An 11,805-nucleotide genomic window follows, 5' to 3' on the forward strand; every position below is an offset into this window, starting at 1 on the left:
TATTAATTTGTAACTTGTATTAATTGCACTGTAGTCAGAGAATATGGTATGTGTAATACTGAGTATTTAAAATTTCTTGATACCTGCTTCATGACCTAGTGTCGTCTTTTTTGAAAACATATACCCATCACAACAAGTTGTTAATTTTTCCAAGTATCAGGTACAGAAAGTGATTTTTGTCAGCTTTTTGTAAATCTGCCAATTTTTGCTTTCTACATTTTGATTATATTTTATAAAGTACACAAAATTCTGATGAATTTACCATTTTATCCATTTGTAATAATCTTCTTCAAGTCCAAAAAGGTTTGCTTTAAAGTCTATTTTGTGTGGTATTGATCTAGCTATGCCAGCTTTCATTTAGTTGGTATTTGCCTTAGTTTATCTTTTCCTGCCCTTTTTCCTATTAATCTTCTGTGTCTTTATAAGTGTCTTTTGTAAGTAACATGTTGTTCAAAGTTTGTTTTTTTGTTTGTTTATTCAATGTTTATTTATTCAGACATAGAAGCTTCTTTTTACCTTTGGTCTGTTGACATTGATTGTGGTTTCTAATATTTTGTGATTCATTCCTATCATTTTAAGTGTTAAGTTTTTGATACTTTTTCTAGGTTTCTCCGTTATTGTTTGCTTTGAGAGGGACTGGAAATTTCTTTTTAACTCCTCCTTCTCTACCCCACCCCCATCTGCCACTTTCTTCTTTACCACTTGGGAAGTTATTCTCTCTGTTACCATCTTTTAGAGATCACCCTACAATTTGTAACGCTTATTGAATTCTGAAGGAATTCTGAAGTTAATCAGTGTGTTTACCCTCCTCTTAGACAATACAGAGACCTGGGAGCATTTTAACTTCAATTATCACCTTCCCCTTTCTAACTTAACTGCTGGGAGGAATTTCTGTGAACATCTGATGGACCATCTGTCGCCTATACTTAAATTACTCCTACTCATCCTTCATTTCTCAGCTATAATGCCACTTCCCCTGAAAAGACTTCCCTAGAGTCTGGGTCAGTAGTCATCAAACTGGAACCCTGCACTTAGAAATACCCAAAGACTTCCCAAAAGGGTGATAGCATAATAGTTTTAAAGGATTCAACTTCCAAACCCTCACATTTCATGTGTAGTGTTTCCTAATCTGATCTGCCTGAGAACCAAGCTACCCACAAGCCTGAAGCATATAGTTAGTCCTCCTTTTCTCCTTCCCTTTCATCACTGCCCTGTCCCTACTTTGTGAAATAAAAGTATGTCTCTATTACCTCTATTTACCATTATACTTGATTTAGCCCTGGAGTATAAATCCCCCTCAAACACCAAACAAATAGTCAATGGTTCAAAATATTAGCAACAGTGAAACTTTTAGCTGTGCCTTTCCCTGTATTATTCAAATTTTTCTGAAAAGCAAAGCATTAGAAATGGAGTGTTTTGGTGCATGTCAGGTTGTTAATAGACATAATATAGAGTTAAAGGAGAGTAGAGTTGCCAGATTTAGTAAGTAAAAATACAGAAACCTAGTTACATTAGAATTTCCGATAAATCTTTTTCAATATACGGATTCCCCAGAAATACACTGAAAAATTATTAGACCCTGAAATTCAAATTTAACTGTACATCCTGTGTTTTATCTGACAACCCTAGCTAATATTAAAAACAATATTCATTTTTTTCTTTCATCTCTTTGACCTTTTGAAAAATACAGTGTTCCCAAGGGGGGGTTCTATTAGCACAAACCCAAACTAAAAAATGTAAGTAAGAACTTTTAAAGCAGAGATACTTTAACCAGGCTACAAACTCATGGCAAGGGTCTTTTCCTTATTTAGCAATATATCTTATAATTAGAATAATTATCAGAGCGATGCTTATTAATATGTTGATTTGAAATGAAAAGTAAAGTCAAACTTGTTCTGTTGAAAAATGAGTCATATTTGGCTAAACAATTAGGTTACATGTGGGAATTTTCATATGTTGAATTCAGCAAATCTTCAATTCCAGGGTTTTATAGAAACTAATACATTATAAAAGTAAATGTTATCAAACAAATAATAATTATTATTATAAATTAGCTTCATGTTAAAAGTTCATTGATCTTAAGTACACTTAAGATGAATGCACACTATATACGCTATATCTCTATGAAAAAAGAAAAAAGTTTTAAAAAGGAATGTTGAAATTAGCAGTGTATTTTCTAAATATATCTGCTGTCACTTCAAAGTGAAAGAAGAACACATATAATTTGGTAATTTATGATAAGGCCTTTTGCTAAGCTTCCCCAAAATTCAGAAAGTAGATAATTCTGAAGGTTGGGTAGGAAATTTTTTTTTCAAGTCAAGTGGTCTCAAATTTTAGCACTAACAACAAAAAGAAGAAAAAGCAGGAGTGGAAGGATCTAGTCAAGTCCTCAATCAATCATTATAGATATGAGAGCTTTAAGAATGCAAGAGCAATAAGGTTTAAGAACCACTAACACCAAGTTAGTTTCTCATAGCAACCTGGACTTTTTCCTTCGCTTATCATAATATGTAAATATATATTCATTCACATGACTATTTGATGTCTGCTTATCCTACAACATCATGTCTCATAGAAGCAATACTGAGCACATTGCTTTTCCTCAGTGAACCTTGAGTGAAAGATTAAATGGGCAAATGCATGGGCAGCCCGGGTGGCTCAGCGGTTTAACGCCACCTTCAGCCCAGAGCGTGATCCTGGAGATCCAGGATCAAGTCCTACATCGGGTTCCCTGCATGGAACCTGTTTCTCCCTCGGCCTATGTCTCTGCCTCTCTCTCTGAGTCTCTCATGAGTGAATAAATAAATAAATAAATAAATAAATAAATAAATAGGCAAATGCATCACCATGCAGGTGGTATTTGCAATCTCAGGAGTGGATGAAATTACCCAGAAGATGGAACTCTGGAAAACAGAAGTAGATTGCAACCCCTTTTAGGGCCACATGGGTGTCATCTACATTTGCAGCTCTCCCTTCTCCTTCCCTCCTTTGTCCCTAATAGGGATATGGTGTCTTACACATAGGAACAATACAAAAGTAAAACTGACCCTGCTTTGTCAAACCAATCTAAGATCCGGAGTAGATAACCACTGTTAAGAGTGTTCTTTGCAATGAAACAATTACCCTAGAAGACTGACGTTGGACAAATCTCTTGATCTCTTTGAGCTTTATTGTCTTCACCATCCTATGGGAGAAACAGATGTTAAATACATAAAATATAGGTGGCTCCCACCTCCCCTTCAAGGAAGCTGCACACGATCCCCCCTGAGAACCAGCCATTTAAACATTAATTGTTTTTCTATCATTCATTTTAGCCAATCACCTCTGAATGCATCATACACTCATACCATGTGTTATATTTGTGGATAAGATTTTTTTCCTCCAGTTTTAATTTTCTCCAATATCCCAGAGTCAGGTCCATTTTTTCTATGTTTCTGCTACTCACTTTCTATCACTTTAACTCCAAATGAATTAATAGTGATGACTTGTTCCGATTGTTCAGTTAGACTGAGTTTTTTGTAGGTGCCACCAGGAGGCAGCACGAACTTAGTGATGATCTCACATCCTGAGTCACTCTGTCACTTCCTAAAGGAAGTGGTCTTTTCTACCTAAGATACAATTAAACCTGACTTTATGTTTGTTTGGTTTTGGTTTTGGGGAGGTTGAGGGGGTTGTTTATATTTTATTTAAATTAAATTTGCCAACATATAGTATAACACCCAGTTCTCATCTCATCATGTGCCCTCTTTAAGGCCCATCATCCAGTTACCTACCCCATCCCCTCACCCACCTCCTCTTCTGCAGAATTAGGAGTCTCTCATGGTTTATCTTCCTCTCTAATTTTTCACTACTCAGTTTCCTACCTTTCCCTTATGGTCCCTTTCACTATTTCTTACATTCTTACATTCCTTACATTTCTTACGTTCTTACACTTATATCATATGAGTGGAACCATATGATAATTGTGTTTCTCTGATTGACTTACTTCACTCAGCATAATACTCTCCAGTTCCATCCACGTCAATGGAAATGGTAGGTATTTGTCCTTTCTGATGGCTGAGTAATATTCCATTGTGAGTGTGTGTGTGTGTGTATGTGTGTTGAAGGACAACCTGACCTTTTTTTTAAATAATACCCAGCGTTATGAGGACATGGGAGAGGTGACACTGCTATTTACTTGCATTTGAAGCGTTCCTTGACAATTTGACAACTCCATAGTTAAAACCTTTAAATTGTCAATATCCTTTGCTCTGGCATTCTCATTTCCCACAACCTCTCTCCCACCCCCTGTCATTTCATCTAAGGACATTATTGTGGCTGGGAGCAAAGATTTAGCAATAGGGACATTCAGTATAGCACTGCTTAAAATAACATAAACTAGAAACAATGTAAAGATCCATCAATAAGAGATTAAGATCATATAATAGATTACTATATGGCTGTTAAAGATGATATTGTTGAAATGTTTTCCAAGTATATGAGATATATATATATATATATATATATATATATATATATATATATATATTACAAGATGTGGTACATGGGATAATTGTAAATGGTATGTGGAAGGACACTGTTTCCATTTCCCTATATATGCTCCCATTTCCCTGAAACCATCCTGGACAGTTAGAAGGCTAAGACTTTCCACACAAGCCCACACACTTCTTTTCCCTCTCATCCTTAGGAGCTCTCTGTCCTGTTCCTGTTTCAAGGCCCAGGATTCATCCTGTCATCCTGGCCCCCACATCCTTCTTTTTCATCCAGCCCTTCCTCAGTCCAGCAACCAGCTTCACCCTCCTTGCCTTCAAGTCCCTTTTCATATTTCCTGAACTGCCCAGCTCTGTCCCTTCTCCTAAGCTCCAGGAGGTGGCACTGAAGTAAGCCTTGAAGGATGGGGAGGAGTTGGCCTGGCAGAGACAGAGGACATGTAGGTATGTCAGAACACCATAGACTAGAGCAAAAAAGGAAAAACATAGCATGAAATGCACAGAGAACTAAAATCAGATCAGTGGCACACAAGAGTAAATTGAGAAGCTTGTTCAGAGATCCAGTCAGGGGTAGCAAGGACTTGATTACAGAGAACAGAGCATGATATTCTATAGAGTTTGAACCTCACCCTGAAACTAAGTTTAAGGAGTGATGAAGTCAAACCACAAAGCTTTGTGGAAAATGGATTTGTGGGGAAAGAGGTTTTTGCAGTAACATATATGAGACATGATAAGGGCTTGAGCTAGAGCAGAGGTAGGAAATACAGGGAAGAGGGGTCAGATTTGAGATTATGTAGAACATCAAATTAATAGGACCTTGAGACTATGGACTACAGATCTGCTGTGGGTTAGATAAGGACCAGAGTCATATCTGTCTCACTCACGGCTGGTATCTCCTGCACCTAATACAGAATTAGGTGCAGGATACTCAACACATATTTCTTAATGAAGGAGTAATGTCTGAAATGAGCTAAGCTGGCATTACTGTATATATAGCAAACTCATTCCTAAGACACCATTAATTTTATACCACTCATTTCATGGTACCTTTTGGAAGGTGGGTAGGTATCAGAAGAACCAAAATGCAAAATGACTGCAGATCTTACCACTGATGGAGTTTATTTCTCCTTCCCTTAAATGTTGGCTGGCCTTTTGGTTTGATTCACTTCAGCCAACAGAATTCTTGATACCAGAAGGATCAAAATGAGAAAGAAAAAAATCTCTAATTGAATAATCAGCATAAATTTAAATAATTACTGATGATACATCTGTGAAATAATATGTAATTGAGAATTCCTCAAAATAAAAGTAGAATACTATTTAAACAAATTTAATGATAATGTAGAAGTAAAATTGTTGGCTATGTCAACATAATTTAGAAGAGAGGCATACATAAGAATGAAGTAAAATCAATGAAAAGAATTATCTTGGGATAATGAGACTATAATATTGATTAGCCTCAGACAAAGAAAAAAATATAAGTACAAATAGTTTTTTATCTATTTAAAATATAAAATTACAGACCATAACTATAGGCAATATTAAGGAATAAAATAAAATAAAATCCAGTTATATGAGACTTACAAAATACAAACCCAAGGAGCACCATATACAAAGATTGAAATTGAAGGGATAAAATACATATACCTTGTGAATCACAAGGCCAGCCCAGATTCAAGAGGGAGAGAAATAAACTCTTCCACTTGATGGCCAGATCTTCAGAGTCAATTTGCAAAGTGTGTGATTCAGGAAGGTATAAAGATGAGAGATATTTTTTGCAATTAATCTACCACGAAAATTCTATCGTTCCATCTATCTATTCTATCTAATTCTAATCTATCATGAAAATTCTAATTAAGACCAGTAAGAAAAATGCAAGAAAAATCAGGAAAATGAGAAAAAAACCCAGAAGTATGGAACATAAACAAATAGCAGAGCAGCCTGTGGGGCTCAGCGGGTTAGTGCCACCTTCAGCCCAGGGCCTAATCCTGGAGTCTCGGGATTGAGTCTCACGTCAGGCTCCCTGCATGGAGCCTGCTTCTCCCTCTCCCTGTCTCTGCTCCCCCCCCACCCCGTCTCTGTGTGTCTCTCATGAATAAATAAATAAAATATTTAAAAAAAGAAAACAAAAGTCGATTATATGCAGAAGACAATTATATGATGTTTAAGAGAAACTCCCTTCAAATATAAAAACACAGGTTAAAGTAAGGTGATGGAAAAATATGCACTATACCTACACAATCCAAAGAAAGCTAATGTGGCATAGGAATAACAGAGAAACCAGATTTTGAGCAAGGAACATTACAAGGGGTAAAGAAGTTAATTGCATAATGATATGAGTCAATTCATTAAAAGGACATAACATTCTTTAATGTGTATCCAAATAATAACAGTTTCAAAATATCTGAAGCAAAATCTGTTAAGAGATAAAAGGACAAATGGACAAATTCATAATTTTAGTTGGAGATTTTAACAGTAATAGACAAAGTGAAAAGAAAATCAGTAAAGGTATAGAGCACCTGACCATTATCATCAATCAACTTGACCTATTTGCCATTTATAAAAATTCCACCTAGCAACAGCAGAATGCATCATCTTTTCAAGTGCACACAAAACATTTACCAACATAAGCTATATTCTGGATCACAAACCAAGCTCTATAAATTTAAAAGAATAAATCCCAAAAAGTATGTTATGACCACAGTAGAGTTAAATTAAAAATCAACAAAAAGATATTTGGGAAAGTTCTAAGTATTTGGAAATTAAACACACATTTCTAAATAACTGAGGGCTAAAGAAATTATGGGGAAAATTAGAAAGTACATTGAATTAAATGAAAATTACCAAGCAGCATATCAAAATGCATGAGTCACTACCACTGCAGTGCTTTGAGGGGAATTTATATTATTAAATGCTCTTGATTTAATGTTATAAAATTTTACTTTAAGATCATAAAAAAGTGAATTAAATGAATTAAACTCATAGGCATTAGGAAGGAAATAATAAACATCAGAGCAGGAGTCAATAAAATAGAAAAAAAATAACAAAGAACAACCGGTGAAACCAAAACCTGGTTCATTGGAAAGACCAATTAAAAGTGACAAAACTCAGATCAAAAGTCTGACTCTTGATCAGTCAAACTGATCAAACATGAAAGAAGGAAGACACAAATAAGAAATGAGAGAGAGGACAACACTACAGATGCTACATATTTTAAAATAAAGGAATATTATGAGCAATTTATGCCATTTAGATAAAATTGACAAATTCCTTGAAAGACAAACTACCAAAGATCATTCAAGAGAAAATGATAGCCTGGCTAGCTCCAGACCATTTAAATAAGTTGCATTTGTAGATTAAAAACCTGCCCCAAAAGAAAATTCAAAATTCAAAAATATAAAGAGGAGAATATGCTTCACAACTTGTTTTTTGAGGTAAGCATTACCCTCGTACCCAAAACAGATAAAGCCATTAGAAAAAAACTACAAACCAAAATCCCTCAAAAACATGAATGCAAAATCCTTAACAAAACATTAACATAGCAAGTCCAGAAATACATAAAGGAAAAATGCCTCATGGGATTTTTCATTAGAATGCAAAGTTGATTTAACATTTAAAAATCTGTCAATGTAATTCGCCAAAGTAATAAATTAAAGTAGAAAAACCATATAATTTTAATAAAGGCAGAGAATCCATTTGACAAAATTCATCTCCTGTTCATGATGAAAATTCCAAACTAGGAATAGAGAGAAACTTCTTCAACTTGTAAAAAGCATCTATAGCTAGTATCATACTTGATGATAAAAGACTGAATGTGTTCCTCATAAGGTCAAGAAAAAGGGTGGTGATTCTAATAAGAATTTTTAAAATCAAGTTTGGTAGGCATCAGAACACAGTGTCAATATAAAAAAGTCAATTCTGTATATTAGCATTGAACAATTAGAATTTGAAATTTTATTTTTTTTAATATTTTATTTATTTATTCATGAGAGACACACAGAGAGAGGCAGAGACACAGGCAGAGGGAGAAGCAGGCTCCATGCAGGGAGCCCAATGTGGGACTGGATCCCGGGACTCCGGGATCACGCCCTGGGCCGAAAGCGGCGCTAAACCGCTGAGCCACCCAGGGATTCCCCAGAATTTGAAATTTTAAATAGTATTTATGATAGCATCAATAATATTAAATACTTAGAGATAAATTTAACAAAATATATGCAATACCTAGATACTGGAAATTATGAACTATTTCTGAAAAAAAAATTAAAGATCTAAATAAGTGATGAGATAGTCCATGGTTCTGATTTTGTTAAGATGCCATTTCTCCTCAAATTGATCTATAGATTTAACACAATCCCAGCCAAACTCACAATAGGCTTAAAAAAATAAATAAAATTGGAAGGTTTATCTTACCAGATTATAAGATTGAAACTATAAAGTTACCTAATCAAGACAGTGATTGATGTAGATACATGGATCAATGGAACAAAAGAGAGTCATTTTTGAAAATGGAAAATTACTTAGCATTAAAAACAAACTACTGCCAACATGTAACAACATGGATATATCACAACAGCATTATCCTAAATGAAATAGGAACACGTGAAATTTTAGAAAAAGTAGAAATATAACAACAGAAAGCAGATGAGTAATTGACAGGGCTCATGAGTAGATGGCAAGGAATGGACTGTAAAATGGCATGAGAGAATTTTGGGGGCAATAGAAATGTTGTTGATTGTGTTTGTGGTGACACCACTGTATGCATTTGTCAAAACTCATTGAATTGTATATTTAAAACTAATGAATCTTACAGTATATGAATTGTACTTCAATAAAATTAACAAAAATTAAAGATAGAACCTTTTAGACCTTCAAAACAATAAAGAACCAGAAGTAACAGTAGAAAAAACAATAAATTCCTATAAATAGATCCATTAATAAATACCTATCTTTGAAAAAAATAATCACATGACAGATCTCTTGCAGAACCAATCAAGAAAAAAAAACAAGAAAAGGCACATAGAGACTATTACAGGGAAGGGAAATCTGAACTACAGGTAAAGTGAAATGGATGGATTCCTGTCCAGCAGTGAAAATAAATGAACTGAATCTACATATACCTAAATATCTTGAAAATATAACTTTGAATTAAAATAAGTTGCAAAACGCTCTATCCAATATCGTACATTTGTGTAAACATTAAGCAAGCAATAGTAGGCATTATTTATGCATACTTACACATACAGAAAAACTTTAATTTTTCAATTAAAATTTTTATTATAAATGCTCATTTAGTACATGAGAATTAGAATGCTAAATTATCAGCTTCAAAATATTGGTTTCCCCGGGCAGGAAGAAAGCCTGAAGGAATGGGTGGTAGGTGCAAGGGGAACTTTAGCTATATCTTTAATGTTTAATTTCATTTATGTCCCAGAGAAAATAATAAAGACAGAACTGAAGGCAAAAGAGAAAAAAAAAAGCAACATGTCATGAACTTTCAGGCATTTTTTAACATATTTTTTATTGGAGTTCGATTTGCCAACATGTAGCACCCAGTGCTCATCCCGTCAAGTGCCCCCTTCAGTGCCCGACACCTAGTCACTCCATCCCCCCACCCACCCCCCTTCCACTACCCCTTGGATCTTTCAGGCATTATGGGGAGTACATATAGGTATCTGTTATATTATTTTCTGTACTTTTGATATGTTTGAAATGTTTTACAATTTAACATCATTTTTGAAATTGAATAAAGCCAGCCAGACTTTAAACTTCACACCACAAAGTGTACTATCTGGGAATCGTATTCCTAAGGAATCTCACAACTGATACAGCTTCCAGATTTACAAACAAAAGTCAATACATATTAGTTCTCTCAGAAAACTTCCTCAGAGGTATTAACAAACTGAGGATCAGGTCAGTGATTTCTTAATTACACTTCGGCACTGATTTTTTGAAAGATGCCAGTCAACCCTAGTGATCCATCAGATAATGGCAGCATGTCAGCAAACAGATACTGCTGCGTGATCAAATTATCAGATTAAATTATCACTGAGGGCAAGTGAGTGCCCTGTGATACCGCCCTTGCAAGTGAGGTCAGAGATTTATCTCTGCTCAGAAAGAATTCAGTGTGATTAAAATCCAGCCTGTAATGGACTGTACCATGTCCTTCCCCTATCTTAACACTGATCCCTTGGAATCATCGTCACCTGTCTGGATGCTTGGCTCACAGTAGGCACACAATAAATAATTGCTGGCTGACTGATTAGCCTCCAGGAAATGAAATCCCATAAATAGGAAGATTGTGCCTACTTATCCCTGGCTCCTAATATGGTGGACCTAGCATGAGGTAGGAACCAGCAAACATATTGAATGGGTAAAGGTAAAGCCAAAGGTGCTGCTACTTCCATGAAAATTTCCCAGCTCTCTCCAGCCAGAAGGATCTCTTCCTTTCAAATGTTACCCTCTTAGAATGTTTAACACCTATTCTCAGGTACTTGTGTTTAGGTCTCATTTTCCATTACTACCTTTATTTTTTTTTAAGATTTTATTCATTTATTCATGGGAGACAGAGAGAGAGAGAGAGAGAGAGAGGCAGAGACACAGGCAGAGGAAGAAGCAGGCTCCATGCAGGGAGCCCGACGTGAGACTTGATCACACCCTGGGCCAAAGGCAGGCACTAAACCCCTGAGCCACCTGGGCTGCCCCCATTACTACCTTTAGGCTTAAGATCAAGGACTGTTCCTTTCTTGTCATTTATTACAGAATGATGGGAAATGGAAAAAACAAAAAGTCTTAAAGCTAAAATTAATTTTTATATTTTATTTTTCTAAGTTCAGCAGAACCATAATGATTTCAAAGTGTGCAACTTCAAACCACTCAAAATGAAATCCCACTTCCATGTATTTAGTTGGTAGCAGAGCAATGGGCGATGACATTTGCCACACCACCTACAGGGCCAGTGTGCCTGTTTGCTCAGCTATTTCCCATTAAACACCAGCAAAGACAGCTGCCAAACATGTTCTAGGTCAGTTGTTCTGTTTGTAAACTGTAAGTATACAATAATTAACAAGATGTAATCATTTGCAAACTGGATTTACAAAGAATGAAAGAATTTTTTAAAAGGAGAGAAATTAAGGTAAGTCTTAGGTGCTTAATGACCCCATTAATTGAGAGGGAATTGAAGAAATTAAACAGACACAGTAATGGCCTTGGAGCCATTAATCTATTCTGGGAGTACTCCTAATGTTTACCAGGTGATTTTTGTCTGAATTAAGAGCTGAAAGTCAGTCTACTTTCTCACAATAATTCTTGGATCTGG

General features: G+C 35.4%; 1 long non-coding RNA gene across 1 annotated transcript in view; it reads right to left on the reverse strand.

The window, feature by feature from the left end:
- Positions 1-3,053: 3,053 nt before the first annotated feature.
- Positions 3,054-11,805, reverse strand: part of LOC144281162 (uncharacterized) — a 60,278-nt gene continuing 51,526 nt past the window's right edge. Inside the window, exon 5 of the long non-coding RNA XR_013349644.1 lies at positions 3,054-3,184. This is a non-coding gene — a long non-coding RNA (uncharacterized LOC144281162). The remainder of the gene's footprint in view (positions 3,185-11,805) is intronic.

The sequence above is a fragment of the Canis aureus genome, chromosome 12, assembly GCF_053574225.1.
Source record: "Canis aureus isolate CA01 chromosome 12, VMU_Caureus_v.1.0, whole genome shotgun sequence".
In the NCBI taxonomy this organism is placed as follows: domain Eukaryota; kingdom Metazoa; phylum Chordata; class Mammalia; order Carnivora; family Canidae; genus Canis; species Canis aureus.